Source organism: Rhea americana, unplaced genomic scaffold (assembly GCF_003343005.1).
Source record: "Rhea americana isolate MKP2758 unplaced genomic scaffold, rheAme1 scaffold_621, whole genome shotgun sequence".
Lineage (NCBI taxonomy): Eukaryota > Metazoa > Chordata > Aves > Rheiformes > Rheidae > Rhea > Rhea americana.
Genome location: NW_028186781.1, coordinates 44,000 through 60,431, shown reverse-complemented (window position 1 = coordinate 60,431; position 16,432 = coordinate 44,000).

Below are 16,432 nucleotides of genomic sequence, written 5' to 3'. Positions count from 1 at the left end.
CCTGAGGGATAGAAAGAGGAGGGAAAATAGACATCTCTCAGGCTCAACTTGCCCCATGGCCGGGGAACACAGCTCCAGAGAGCCCCAGGGCTGCTCTATGCTCTGCACTGTTTGGGAATCACAGTCAGGTCTCCTACAACACACCAGTGCAGCAGTGAGGTATCTCCTCTAATCCATCAGTGTGGTCAAAGGGCCGGGGCAACTGCCATTCCCTGCTGACTGGTTGCCTTAGGGGTGAGCACCCAGCACAGCCATTTCTCCTAGCCAGGCATTGGGTCCAACAGGACAAATTGCACTCTCAAAAGCACTTGTCAGCAAGGAAATGCATTCTGTAACAGTTATAATCTGATTCTATGCTATTAATCAAAAGTGTGTCATGTTCATTCTTTGGACTTTTAGTCAAAGAGATTGACACTGTCTTCCCATGTTGCCTATATGCAATTTAACTTTTTTAGCTCTAGAATGGTGTGTCTGTGTCCAGCTAGCCTGTTGGGAACTGTCCCTTCGCTGTGCTGACTCTAAACTCTTTCTGGGAATTGTTTGTGTCAGTGCCAGCTGGCCTAAGCCAAAGCTGTGTCAGGGACAGTATCTCAGCAGCACAGATCACAAAGATATAGTGACCAGGAATTTTTCCTTGCAATATCTAATTGTCACATGGATTTAGACATGATGAGTCCTAAGAAGACAGAACAATTTGAAGAAGTAAGGCTGAAAGATCTGCTATGGTGTTTTCATTGTTCCTGCCCTATACCTAAAAATTAAGTGTGAGCCTTTCAGTGACTCCAGCTCTCATTTTTCTGACAAACTCAGGCTTGAGAGCGCCCATCCCATGCCCCAGAACCACTAGCTTGTCACTGACAGATTGAGCAAGCAGAGGATTTCCATTGTGGACTGCCCTCCAGATGTCGCTACCTCACCATTGTTTTATGTCCTTGGCTCTGCCAAGAACAAAGGAGCGTGGACAGAGGAGGATGGAGGGGAGGGCAGGGGGCATAGCTCCTTACCCTGCACCAGGTGCACTTTTGTGTGTTATGTGTCATGCAGCTGGAGTCTGAATGTGCCAAACCCTATGCATGTGTTCACACAGCTCTGATCTCTGCTGAACCACTGGGAAGTTTTGTGCCACCACTCTGCCTCTACAGTTTGGTTTTATGCCTCTTTGACATCTCTAAATGGAAAGAAACTTGGGTGCTTCCTTCTGCAGAGCTTCCACCAGTGTACAGTACAATACACAGCAGGTGGCTGGATACTTTTCTGGGAGTGCTAGTGCACCAAGACCAAACTTCAAACCAGGATGTGTTAAAGCATTTATTTTTCTCCTGTAAGAGACACTGGAGAAGACTTCATGTCTGAGAGCAGAAGAAATCCAGGGAGTAATTAATCATCCTCAGGAGTTCCTCTTTCTGTCTCAAATGGTCTTTCCTGGCATGGATGTTGGTGTGTTTTGTTCTTTATTAAATACTTCTGACTAGCTAGTACTTGGAAAAAAGTACTATTTCACAGAAGTCAGTAGGAACAGTTTTTACATTTCATGAATCATAGAATCATAAAATCAGTAAGGTGGGAAGGGACCTCTGGAAATCACCTACTCCAAACTCCCCACTCAGCAGGGTCACCTACAGCATGTTAGACAGGGTTGCATCCAGGTGGCCCTTGAAGATCTCCAGACAAGGAGACTCCACAGCCTCTCTGGGCAACCTATGCCAGTGCTCCGTCACTCCCACAGGGAAGAAATTCCCCCTCACCTTCAGGCAGAACTTCCTGTGCTTCAATTTCTGCCCATTGCCTCTTGTCCTGTCACACGGGGCGACTGAAAAGAGTTTGTCCCCGTCCCCTTGATACCCTCTCTTCAGGTACTTGTAYACATTGATMAGATCCCCCCTCAGTCTGCTCTTCCCCAGGCTGAACAGGCCCAGCTCTCGCAGCCGTTCCTCGTAGGGCAGGTGCTCCAGCCCTCTGATCATCTTTGTAGCCCTACACTGGACTCTCTCCAGTAGCTCCATGTCTCTCTTGTCCTGGGGAGCCCAGAACTGGACACAGTACTTGAGATGAGGTCTCCCCAGGGCTGAGCAGAGGGGCAGGATCACCTCCCTCCACCTGCTGGCAACACTCTTCCCAATGCACCCCAGGAGACCATTGGCCTTCTTGRCCAMAAGGGCACATTGCTGGCTCATGGTCAACTTGTCATCCACCAGCACTCCCAGGTCCTTCTCTGCAGAGCTGCTCTCCATCAGGTCAGACCATAGCTTGTACTGGCGCCTGGGGTTATTTCTCCCTAGGTGCAGGACTCTGCACTAGCCCTTGTTGAACTTCAGGAGATTCCTCTCCATCCAACTCTCCAGCCTGACCAAGTATTTCTGAATGGCAGCACAGTCCTCAGCTGTATCAGCCACTCCTCCCAGTTTGGTAGCATCAGCAAACTTGCTGAGGAGGCAATCCGTACCCTCATCCAGGTCATTGATGAAGAAGTTGAACAGATGGGACCCAGTACTGAGCCCTGGGGGATGCCACTAGCCACAGGCCTCCAACTAGACTCCACGCCACTGATGACGACACTCTGAGCTCTGCCTTTCAGCCAGTTCTCAATCCACCTCACTGTCCACTCGTCTAACCCACACTTCCTGAGYTTSYCTAGGAGGAYGTTAYGRGAGACAGYGTCAAAAGCCTTGCTGAAGTCAAGGTACACAATGTCCACTGCTCTCCCCTCATCTACCCTGCCAGTCAGTCCATCATAGAAGGCTATCAGACTGGTTAAGCAGGATTTCCCCTTGGTGAATCCATGCTGGCTACTCCTGATCACCTTCTTTTCCCCCAAATGCCTGGAGATGACATCCAGAATGAGCTGTTCCATCCCCTTTCCAGGGATGGAGGTGAGGCTGACCGGCCTATAGTTGCCTGGGTCCTCCTTCTTGCCCTTCTTGAAGACTGGAGTGACATTGGTTTTCTTCCAGTTCTCAGGCACCTCTCCAGTTCTCCAGGACCTTTCAAAGATGATGGAGAGCAGCCTGGAAACAACATCCGCCAGCTCCCTCAGTCCCTGTGAGTGCACCCCCTCTGGGCCCATGGATTTGTGGATGTCTAGCCTGCCCAGAAGGTCTCTAATCCTATCCTCCTCAACCAAAGGAATGTCTTCCTTTCTCCAGACTTCTCCCTCATGTCCAGGCTCTGGGATTCCTGGGGGCTGCCCTTAGCAGTGAAGACTGAAGCAAAGACGACATTCAGTAATTCTGCCTTCTCTGTATCCCTTGTCACCAGGGCCCCCGCCCCATTCAGTAGTGGGCCTACACTTTCCCTAGTCCTCCTCTTGCTGCTGATGTATTTGAAGAAGCCCTTCCTGTTGTCCTTCATGTCCCTTGCCAGACTTGATTCCAGCTGGGCCTTAGCCTACCTTGCAGCATCTCTACATACTCTGACTGCATTCCTGTAATTCTCCCAAGTAGCCTGTCCCCTCTTCTACATTCTGTGTATTGTCTTCTTCTGTCTGAGTTCAGCCAGGAGCTCCTTGCTCACTCATGCAGGTCTCCTGCCCCCTTTGCTGCACTTCTTACTCATAGGGATGCACCGCTCTTGAGCTTGGAGGAAGTGATACTTGAATACTAGCCAGCTCTCCTGGACCCCTCTTCCTTCTAGGGCCTTAACCCATGAGACTCCACCAATTAGGTCTCTGAAGAGCCCAAAGTTYGCTCTCCTGAAGTCCAGGGTTGCAATCTTGCTTGTTGCCTTACTTCTTTTCTGCAGGATCCTGAACTCCACCATCTCGTGGTCACTGCAGCCAAGGCTGCCCCCAACCTTCACATCTCTAACAAGTCCCTCTCTGTTGGTAAGGACAAGGTCATGCAGGACACCCTTCCTCGTAGGCCCCTCCACCATTTGTGACAGGAAGTTATCATCAATGCATTGCAGGTGCCTCCTGGACTGTGTGTGCCTTGCTGWGTAGTCCCTCCAGCAGATGTCAGGGTGGTTGAAGTCTCCCATGAGAACCAGGGCCTGTGATCATGAGGCTACCTCCAGGTGTCTGCAGAAGGCCTCATCAACTTTCTCTTCCTGGTCAGGTGGCCTGTAGTATACACCCACAACAGTGTCCCCTGCGCTAGCCTGACCTTTGATCTTTACCCATAAGCTCTCGACTGCCTCCTCCTCCTCCACCCCTAGGCAGAGCTCGATGCATTCCAGTTGCTCTCTCACATAAAGAGGAACTCCACCACCTCGCCTCCCTGGCCTATCTCCCCTAAAGAGCACATGGCCATCCATGACAGCATTCCAGTCATGTGAGCTATCCCACCATGTCTCTGTGATTGCAATGAGATCGTGGCCCTGTGACTGCACACAGATCTCCAGCTCCTCCTGTTTGTTCCACATGCTGTGTGCATTGGTGTACAGGCATTTCAAAGAGGCAGTCAGGCCTGCAGGTTTCCCAGGAAGGGCGTACAGGAGTCCCCCATAGCCATGTCCCGAATGCGTGTYCCCAGCTGCATGCACCTGCTAGARGCCCCCCAACCCAACTTGTGTTTTGTTGTCTATCCTGTCTGTATGACTCCCCTTCTCCCACCTCCTACCTAGTTTAAAGCCCTCTTGCCTTTGCATACAGGTTAGCCAGCCTAGTAAAATGTGCCCTGCTTGGTGAGGTGAATCCCATCTCTCCCCACCAGTTGTTGGCCTTCAAACCATGTTCCATGGTCATAGAATCCAAAACCCTGTTGCCAACACCAATGGCGTAGCCAGTTGTTGGTTTGGCAAATCATCCCATTCCTCCTCCCATGCCTCTCCCTAATCAACAGGATCGATGAGAAGATCACTTAGGCTCCCAGACCCTTGACCACCGTGCCCAAGGCCTTGAAGTCTTCCCTGATTGTCTCTAGTTTGCTCTCTGTATYGTTAGCACCCATGTGAAAGAGCAGCAGAGGGTAGTAGTCTGATGAGCGGACAAGCCTTGGTGGCCTTTCAGACACATCTCGTACCCTTGCCCCCAGCAGGCAGCAAACCTCTCTAGAGGAAGGGTCAGGTTGGCAGATAGGCACCTCTGTCCCCCTCAGCATGGAATCACCCACTGCAACCACTCGTCCCCTCTTCCAAGTGGTCCAACAAGGCACAGGCTCAGGCAGCCCAGYTGCTTCCCTTGAGGCCAGGTCTGGGTTCTCCTCATCCTGCAGTGCACTAAACCTGTTCTTCAACTGTAACTCCAGGTCTACCGGAGGATTAGGGGCCTTTCTTCTTTTTGTTCGAGAAGCAACTAGCTTCCAGCCTTCTTCGACAGTCCTATGCTATACTGTTTCACTCTTCGCAGAGTCCTCCAGCAACTCCCCTGCTGCAGGGGACTGGGACTCCGGGAGCAGCACGGTCTCTGAGAACGCCCTGTCTATCTCCTGCTCACTCTCTCGCACGTTTCACAATCTACTGACTTCATCCCGCAACTCCCTGACTTGACGACACAAATCCTGAACAACAGCACACCTCTTGCAGGAGGACGGACCATCAGTCTAGACCTTCTGGAGAGGCTCCAAGCGCTCCCTGCAGCCTGGGACCTGTAGGGCAGCGTCTGCTGCAAGAGGCTCTGTCTGGGTCGACGCTTCGGACGCAGCTGATATAGCAATTCCCACAGCTACTRGCAAATATGCTTTACGACAAGTTACAGCCATGTTAGCAAGAGAGGGCACTACTGGCGCCGGAAGAAGATGTCCTCTTGCACCTTGCTGCACAAACTGCTACCCCTGTTCACTACAGTCTGGGAGCTGCGCTCCAGACCTGGCTCTTAAATAGACYTTTCTCTACTACCGACCCACAGGGTACTTGATCCACCCTAAACAAGGGCTACCTGTGTCAAAAGCCCCAACACCCTCTACTCAGGGGTAAAGGAGACTGCTTGTTAGCAGTAGCTACACCCAGCTAGAGTGGGGGATAATTGCTGGGGCTTCTTCCAGGAGAGCTTAAGGCTTCCTGCAGTTGCCCTTGCCCAGCTCCCCTTACCTGTTAGCAGAGTCACTCTCTAGTCCCCTCGTCCTACAAGGGCCAGGAGACGCAATGTCCAACACAGGCCCCAGAAGTCCAAGGCAGAGTCAAGACAGGGCTGCAGAAACTGCTGCGTCTGTTTGCTGCCTCTGTTAGCAAGTCCTGTGATTTACAGATTTTTCTCACTCTGCAATGAGCTGAATTTAAGACTGTTTAAGATTTATTTTTAAAAACAGGAGTGGAGATTTTCAAAATGGGCAACCAAAAACCACAAACTAATACTGTTTTGTGCAAAAGTTTTGTTTTAATTTTAATTTTTTAAAAGTTTACTTGGATGTGAATTTAAGATGGCAGCAAATTATGGTTTGAGGAGCTTTTCCCTTTCCTCCCTCTCTTTACATACAGTCAATAAACATTGAACTGGGGTATAACTGAGGGGCCTGGAAGGGCAGAGACCATGGCTTATATTTGTGCTTGTTCACTGCTTATCGTGGTGGAGTCTCAGGAGATACCCAGCACTACTAGGGCAGCTAATAGGGAAAACAATAATTATTCCTGCTTTTAAGAGAATAGAACTGCAGTGAGATGCCTGTAACACTAAAACCTCCTTGTTTTTCAYGAAATTATTTTAATTCAAATCAATAAGAACTATAAAAAATGCTTCCAGTGTCATTATCCGAGAGGTCCCTTCCCRTATTTCTGTCTTAATTTTCTGCTTAGCATGTTGAAGTCCTACAAGCAGTAGGATAATACCCGAAAACACTCTGCCTGTGTCTTCTGCAGAGGGATGTTTCTTGATCAGGTGATTCTGTGGGAGATATTTGCTGGGATTTGCCAGAACTGAGAACTTTAGAAGCGACCATTTTTGTAAAGGTTTTTGCAGCAGAAAATCACTTGTAAGAGAGACAAATGATCTCAAATACCCRTTTATCTTATGCCTGAGAATGGAAAAGCAACTCAAACAGAATATAAAAAAGAAGAAAAGAACCTCTAATGCTATTGGGTAGAGTGAATGCAGATATGAGGTTTTACTATACTTAAGATATCACCTTATAATATGATAAGGTAGGTAGAACAGTGTTTGGCTGTTTCTCACTYCCATCTACGAAATTAGCCAAACTTTTCCCTGAAGAACTGGCAGTGACACTCTCTGAGCAGAAACAGTTAATAAAAATAAYACTTTAAGACTCAAATTTACAGAAATAGGTCTGAATTGATTAATACTCATACACACWTATTTTATTTCAGCAATTCTGGTAACTCTTGCAGATTTTTAAACAAAATATCCTGGAAAGACATATCTTTATTGTGTCACTTACAAAGACAGGTATTCATAAACATGGGTTTTCATTAAAAATGTGCTGGAGTGTAATATGATTAGAAGGGCATAAATACTGCAACAAGGKTATGTTTGTATTTCCATGCAGCATATGGACCTATTACTTTGCAGGTTTATTTCCAGTGTTGTTAGACTCTTTATTCTGCACTTGATGAAACCATGACTGGAATTACCATCTCCCATAATGTATGCAATATATTCTTTACATAGCAGCAGCTATAGATAAAAACACATACATGAATAATTTTTTATCTTTAATTCCCCTCTTAAATTAAAAAAGGGGGAAAAATAATCTGCTTCTGGAGTGAACTGAGCTATCTAATGCTTATGGGAGGTTTTTCAGAGAAAAACCTAGTGACAATTCAAATCAGTGCAAATTCACCTTTGTTAACAGAAGGCCAAAGAAAGTTCAAATGGCCTTTTTTTCAGTCAAGTGCCATAGCCTCATTATTAATTTTCTCTGATGTTCAACCAGGTATGATACAGTGAACTTTCATAAGCAAAGCCTGTATCAAGTCTGTAGTTCAGTGCCATCAGAGGAGTTCAGGGCATGGTTTATCTCCTGATGTACAGGTGCCTGCTGCGGGGGGAGCTGAATCACAAGCACACACTTTAATTTGCATTATCACAATTGCGGACTGAATCCTGCCCCAATTTAACATTTTTAAATACTTTTTGTCTTCAGTGCCTGCATTATCTAAGGACATGATTCAGAGACACACACACATCTGAAAAGCCCTGGTCTCCAGTGACCATATCAGAAGACTGCAGGTTTTCTGAAGTCCTGTATTATGATCCTTAGGTCCACATAGATGCCCCAGGTATCCATCAGCTGAATCAATCCCAGATCTGACCATAGCAAGACCTGAGACATGCCCCTAGAAGATAGACAAACACCTACATTTAGGTGGCTTAGTCACAAAGACTGCCCTTCCTATCATAAAACGGAAAAGGATCAAACTTACCTGATAAGAGCATAGACTTATCTCATAATGTGTCACAGTGACAACATCTGCAGATGCAATAACCTCCTTATCCTCCTTCCAGTCAATGAAGAGATTAAACATTTATGAGGCGTAGTTTATCTCATTCTAAAACACATCTAAAAGGAGCCAGTGCCTGAATGTACTTATGTGTCTCCTGATGTAAAAACGAACTCAGGGTGACCAGCTCATGAGCACCGAGTTATCAGACTTAGTTAACTTGCTGTGATGAACCTTGCTTATGGATCTCATCCATGTGTAAAGAAAGATAGTATAGTAGTCAGATACTTCATTGTCACCTTTAACAATGTGCTAGACAGAGAACAGAAGACAAAGAAAGCAAATAGTAGATCCAAATTTGAGCAAGAATAGAGATGAGAGAAATTTCAAAGTCAAGTCTTCCAGCCCTGTAAATCCCCAGACACATGCACATATATTTCTACTCTATTTTAAAGACTCTCTTATGAACCCCAAACTTTCTAGCCCTTTTRCTGTCTTTCCAGCCACATATTGTAGTTAAGGTGTCTCTGAATCTCTTTGCATGGAAACCTAGAAGAGAGAAACAATGAGATTTCATTCCCTAGAGAAGGCTTCATCACTTTTCAGCCCCAGGAGCCACCTCAGACCATGAGTTGCASTAGTCTATGCTGTGTCTTAAAACCCTTACTATACTAGATGTTAAAAGTAAGCAGTGCATGGAGTCTTTCTCAAGCATTAAAAGAAACGAGAAGGTAGTTGCTCACAGGTATCTGCTAGCACTGCTTAAGATTTGCTTTTGACTGAATTTGCCTTGCTCAATAAGTGAATAACTGAGTACCATTCACTGCCAAGTTGCATCTCTTACAGGGATAAGAAGGGCCCTTGTGTCTCCCTGCCAGTGACAGCTGTTCTCTATGAAGCCCTCTAAAGTATAACTCTAAGGAAGGGTTCTTGGAGACAATCTGCAGGATGCAGTTTGCATGCTCCTTCAGGCTCTCATCTCTATCCGTAGTTACATATAGGGCTCATGTCTGCCCTAGTGCAGAGCAGGACTGATGTGTCAGTAACTACCAAGGGTCCACCTGCACCAAGGATGACTGCCAGTCACCTGTGGAGTATCCCAGTCCAGTGCAGGGACCAATTTTTGTGAATGTCTTCATCAATGAGAGAGTGAAATCTGAAGGTTTGTTATCTTTTTTCAGGCTTTTTAAAGCTGTGTGTATTGCAAGGAACCTCATAAAACCAAGTGAGTGGGAAAATAATAGATGATAGAAGTGATTCAGTGTAATGCATCTAGGGAAGAATAATCCAGGCTGTGACACAGAACTAGAAGGCAGGAAAGATCCTAGACTCACTGTGTACAGTGTTCTGAAATCATCAGCTCAATGTGTCACCAGCAGCTGGAAAAGCCAACACAGTGCTGGTCATCATCAGGAAGGAGGAAGGCAAGATAAATCCTAGTGGGCCCACATCTTGGGTATGGCATATAGTCCTGACTTCTATATGCCATGAAGGACATGCTGGAGTTGGAGAAGGTCCAGGGAAGGACAACTAAAATGACAAAGGTGATGGAGCAACTGCCTTATGGGGAGTGAACAAAAAGCCTGGGACTTGTCATTTTGTAATGGAGAAGGCTGGTGGAGATGAATAGGACTAAGGTTTGCGGAATCATGAAGGGAGTGGATGTGGTGAATGTGGAATTGATATTTACCAAATCCCACAGTACAGGAAATGGTGGTACTYGGGGAAACTAGAAGCTCAGTTTAAAATATGCTTTAAAAATCTCCCTTTTTATATTGCAGACAGCAAATTTCTGGACTTTGCTGCCRTGAGAAGCTGTGGAGGCAGACATTGCCAGCAAAGTTAAAAAGGACTAGACATATTCATAGACAGCAGGTCCACAACAGAGTAATAAAAGGATAGGCAGAAGTGTCCATTCTAGTGTACTTAATCTCACACCAGTGGGTGCTGGAGGAGTATGAGATGGGTGATTGACAGAAAGTGTCCAGGCTTGCATGGTGTCCATAAAAAGCRTATTGGATTCCTGCTGCCAGGGACCACGTCCTGGATCAGAGGGGCTRACAGGACATTTCTGATGCTCTTATGTTATAACATGAAGTCAAGACTGCCCCATCAGAGAGATKCTGAGACTTTTCTCTTTCTCAATGTATATTTTTGCTGTTATAAAGGAGTTGATATTTATCTTTTTCTCCAGAGATMGAAGGAGACAGATTTTCAGATATGACACTGATACTTTTAAAAGCTGACCATAAACAAAGTGTGATACAAAATGTATTATCATCCAGGAATCCAGAAAAGAGAAATATTTGCTTGGAATGCTACCAAGACAAAACAACAAGAAAAAGAGCCAAATGCAATTTCTTATCTCTACCTCCCACTTGTTGCAATCCCTGAACCTGAACACACGCACGCATGCACACGCGCGTGCACACACACACACAGTTACACCTTTGTCTTCATTTTTCTAAAAGTTCAAACTRTTTAACTTCTTTATCCCATTGTTCCAATCAAATCTTCAAATCTTTTTGCAACATCAGGTTCAAGAACTACATTCATAATGAGATGTTTTTATCTCTCTTTTCTATTTTTCACTTATTTTTCCAGGTGCAGATCCCAGATATACTCCTAAATGAAGGCCAAGTTTTCTGCTCAGAAGCTGAATGAATGTCAGAACTAAATGTAGTAAGAAGACCTAGAAGAAACACAGGCACTGAGATAGAGGCAGACACTGACACTGGTGGTAAGACACAATCAATAGTAAATTTTTAAAATAGATATATGTTCAAATGTAAGGGACACAAGTCAGAGCTYATCACTCTGCAGATAACTTCTTCCAATTCAGTACTATATCCTGCTTTATTATTTTTTTTCATTTTAAAAGCCTCAGAAGTGTGCCAGATACTTCATATGCCTCATTTTTGCTGTGAAGAACTTGCGAATTTCTCCTAAGGCCAGGACGGGGCTGGTGTGTATGACCCTGCCCAGCACATCATTCCCCCTTTGCACAGGGCTGGTGCAAAGTCACATGTTGGAMTAATACTATGGAAAAGGTTCCCTGCAGCATCTCAGATGCATAGACAGCCAGAGGCTGCAGATGTCACTCAGCACGCAACCCCTGACAGGCGCTGTGCTGACCAACCCTCTRTGCAATCTCAGAAAAGTCATGTCATAAGAAATTTAAGAGAAGTTGTACAGAGTATTCCAAAAATTGCTCTAATCTAGGATCTTGTCTCTTTCAGTGACAAGCCTATAGTCATATTTTCCTTGATACAATCTCTTAACTTCCTCTGATTGACACTTGCTTTCAGAAATGAGATTTTTTCCTTTTGCATGTTTACCAGCCTTCCAGAGTATTTTCCTGTGGATTAGCCCACCCATTCTTGAATATACATGTTGCCAGAAAGAGAATTGTGATCAGTTCTGACCAGGAGGAGATGAAGGGACACACAGATGATATGTCAGTATTCTTCCTCAGCTGCCAGATAAACTCAGACACTACTCTTATTCTTGGCCCCAATTGTGTAAATATACAGCAATGAGTTACACAATTACCRACGAAGGCAAGTTCAGCTAAAACTGGACCATATGCAATGCCCTGGCAGGACTCAGAAGATGTCTGGCTGTTCTCTTTTCATCTACTTCTTTCTTTCTGTGCCTCTTCATCTGGTGACTTCCATCCAGGTCAGGGCCTGTGAAGGTACCAAGGAGGGAGGTTCCAAGTGTATCAGAGACTCCTGAACTCCAGTGCAAAGGAAACCATGATTAACCAGACAGGAAGATTTGTCTGTAYAAAAAAAACCAAAAAACAAACAAACAATCAAACAAAAAACTATTTCAGCCTACAATACGTTTATTCATACATTTCCATCAGGAAATTAACAGGTAAAATCCACTGATTGACCATTCCTCTACCAGAGTGAGATCCCTGATTTATATAGCTGGAGAAAGGCAGGGAAAGAGCAATGTAAGTGCGTCAGCCCAGGTTAACTTTGATTCCCCAACTGATAGGCCTGTCAGTTGGGACAGACCTTCACTGATTTGTACCATGGAACATGAGAAATTACTTCTCAGGCTTTTGTGCATGGAAACTCTACTGAATCTTCTTTCCATTGTATGAATATTTCTCCAGGATTTTGACACTTATGTAAGAATAGGAGCTATGTGCCAAAGCGGTTTTGTCTCATAGCTTGCTTGCTTGCTTCCTTCCTTCCTACAAAAGAGAGGTTGGGTCCTGCAGCTTTGTCTCTTCATGCTGTAAAGTGGTGATCTAAAGACCATGCTGTAGTTGAGGAATGTGCAAGGAGGATCCAAAAGAGCAGCATTGATTCTGCTCTTCAGAGCAGCTTTATGGTTCTGAAATTACTGCACTCAAAATGGTTGCAAACAAATCACAGCATAAGACCTACATCGTTTATACCGRTATGTGATTTTTCTTATTTATTGCAACAGCTGTGGTCCAAATACTATCATAACTGACCTGGACTTGAGGGGAAGAAGAGAGGATTGGTGGAGAGGAAAGTGAGAGAAAAAAGATCTACACTTTCTTACAAGAACATCCATGGCAAAATTCCCTGGGACAGAATCATGTCCATGCTGGCAAATCAAACAGTGCAAGGGCAGAACAACAGGGACATGGCTGGGTGTACTTAGCCTGTATCACTAATCTGGGCACAGTTTGGATTCCAGGCAACTAGCAATGATGCCAAAAATCCCTGGGCACAGCTAAGGGTTAGCATGGCTAGGGACAATTCCCAATAGGTAGTCTGAATTTGTCCAYCTTGCTTTGGAAGGTGAGAGAGTGGGCCCAGCCATGCTGGTTGCTCTGTGAACAGCCTCTGTCATGTTTAGCTGCATAGTCAAGACAACTCTCCGTCCTTTTCCTTCCTTCAGCAACCCACATTTAAGCCTCTGTTGGACTGGCTTTCCTACTGCCCACCACTAAATTTCATCAGTGCATGTTAGGGTATTGTTTGCTTACCAGTGTTTTCCTGCACATTATCTACCCTTCTGCCTCAACCCAATGGAGGGGTTAGATGGAAAAGAGATCTCAGATTATAAGGTCAAGTATGTACATATGCACAATCAGCTTGAGGTTATCTAAGTAGGCAGCCCAGATGATTCTGCTTCACAAGTTCTATCAGGAAAGTAGCAATCCATGAGGGTTGCCTGTGAAGAGGTAGTAATTTTTTTTTTTTTTTTTGAGGAGTTATGGGGGCTTTTTTCCAAATTTTCTATTTTTGGGCGTAATTCTTTACCAAGGCCAAACTTTTACATGCGGTCTTTGTACCAACACTGACAGAACAGATGCAATGACCCTTTGAAGTACTGAGGAGGAGGGTRAAGGGTAGATGGAACTGTGTTTTATACCCCCTGCAAAAGCGTGGGTGTAAAAACTGTACTTTTGTGAAATGTAACCTTGACTGGTGCTAGCAAATCTTGGCCTTTCTGAAGGTCATTTGCCTGGCAGTGTCTGGGCTCATTACCCAGGAGGAATCCTGTCCTACGAGGCAGGGGTTAGGTACAACCATTAAAAGCATCGTTTCTCAGCAATGTCATGCAAGGAGGAGCGGGTGCTATTAGCCGTGGGTGGCTCTGTGGAGACCTTTATGCAGAATGCTGGAAGTGACCCTCCATGCAACAGGGCCAAGTCTCTGCAAACGGCCTTGAGAGTTTTATCGACTTCAGTGGGCTAAAAATCAGATTGGCTTATGTCTATCATGTCTGTGAACAAGAGAGTTCAAAAATTATTTGCTCAGTGGCTTACCTTTCTTTCTGAGTGACTCTTTCCAGCTAGCCTCTACAGATGCTGCTATAACAATCCCATTTCCAGCTAAGATTAGACCAGACTTCATCTTCCAGCATGGCAGGTCCATGGGAGGAAGCAGGAGCTGGGACAGGGAGMAAAGGAGAGGCCAGAGTTGTGTGGAAGCACTATTGCTGGATGGGGTGGTGAAATAAGGAGGCAGAGAGCAGATTTACACRATGATGCCAGAGGCTGATGATAGATGCTTATCTATCTCTACCACAAAGAAATATTTAGGAGAATACCTCCTTAGGGAATATACACAACAGAAGTAATCCTAGGTGGACTAGCTAGACTGGCAGACTCTTACTGTTTCCACCCTCTAAGAGGTAGCATGGTCCTATATACAAGCCCTTCAGCCCACAGAGGAGGCCAGTTCCTGCAGGAAATTAAATTGAAATTAGCTGCAGTACCAGAAAATCCTCCCAGAGTCAGCACTCTCTATTTGTCACCCCACCACAGCCATCACTAAGTGTCCCTGTACTTCCATGGCAGGTAGCAGTTTAATGTAACTAGCAGTAGAGGTAAAAGCCATCTCTACTTTTCCTGGGACTACAATTTTGTACAGTAAAGTGCTATCTTAAGTTAGCAACTGAGAAGCAAGGATTTTTGTGATGAAGGCACAAGAAAAAAGCTCTTGACCCCCAACCAGGCACTGCCTCTCTTCTCTTCCAGTCCCCAGAGGACACAGCCCATCATGTGGTAGATGGCAAATATTGCATATGCCTTCAGCCTCTGTGTACATTATGCAATCCACTGATTAGTTCACTGGAAATTAGTTGTGTAATTGATTACATAATTGCAAGGCCTGGGCTTTATCTGTGGTACTGACCTAAGGAAAAATAATCAGCTTCCCAGAGGGCTAGAAATGCCTCTGTATCAGGATGAGTACCAAACTCTATCATTTAATAATCACCAAGAGCCTGTTTAATAGAAGCACTCTGCTGCTAAGGATCTTCTCTATGTGATCAGCATCTCAGCAGACTTTCAGCCACAGGGATCCTTATAGCACTATTTCAATTTCCTAGTATAAAAGCCTTCACCTGCACTTCAGAACCAAGACAATGGTCAATTTAGGGAGTGACAACAAGAAACTACAGAAGGTCATGCTGATTTTCAGTGTTGTCAGGTACAAGTYTGGTCAATGTTGACTCACTGTACAGATTGCAACATCAGATTACATGTGACTGAGATCAGAGAAACCAAGGGTAGCCAAACAGCAAATAGATGATTATTGATTAAGTTCTCAAACCTCAGCACTCCACTGTCCCTGAAGCTTACATACAGAGAGGCTCTCCAGCCTCCTCTTCTGCCCTTTTCTGGTATTGTTTGCAAAGTCTTGAAAGCTTCAGATACAAGACACAACTGAATAAAATAGTGTTTTCATAATTAATAACTATTTTATTTGTTAATAATGGAAGATGAAGTTCTGTAAACACACTTTGCTCTGYGTGTATTGTAAGGATTTGTACCACTATTATTCATTAATTCTCATTCAAGAGAACACTGAAGCACATGCTAACTTTAGCTTGGTTTCAGTGGGGTGTAAGCATGTGCTTTGCTGGCTAATCATGTGTCTATGTGGTTTTAAATACATACTTATAGTTAGAATGGCAGAATCAAATCCTACCAGTGTCCAAATACATGTACACYTTATAGATAATAATTCCTAGAAACATAGTAGTTCTTATACTATTAAATAYTTGCATCTTGATGATTTATTAGTTGTTAACTGTCAAGTTGTGCTTAAGAGAACTTCTCTGAGAAAAAGTGGACTTGAAAAGCAATCAGCATGATGTATGATTCTCATTATGAACTATGTTTAGCTGGATGTAGTTAGTCAACCAAGAAGAGAAGAAGAAAAGAAAAATGTCTATCTTGCAGAAGACTGCAAAATCTACTCAGTGTATGCTTKATTATTGAGATAAGACCAAGTTTCCAAGGGTTGGCCACCCAGCATTTTAGATTTTGCTTGTAATTTACCTTTGGAATGTTGTGCTTCTAGGGTAAAATTCAACAAAATTCTATTAAAAACATCAAAACATAAATATCTATTCATCCAGCATAGGCTAGCACAACATCCTATAAATAACCAGAGGGAAATAAAAGGAGCACTGTTCTGAGATTCTGCTTCCTTCATGATCACGCAGAGATCTCTGTCTGCTGATGTATGAAGTCCTTTCGCACTTAGCCACTGAAGCACAGGTATGAGCTTCTGCTATGATTGGTAGACCATCTCTTAAAGATCACAAAGACAGAATTAAAAGTCATTTGAGTGTTATGAGTTTCTTCCTTATCTCTCATTTACTTTTAGTTGTTGCATGGAGTTCTTCATCTTGTTTGCATTGCAAAATACTTTCA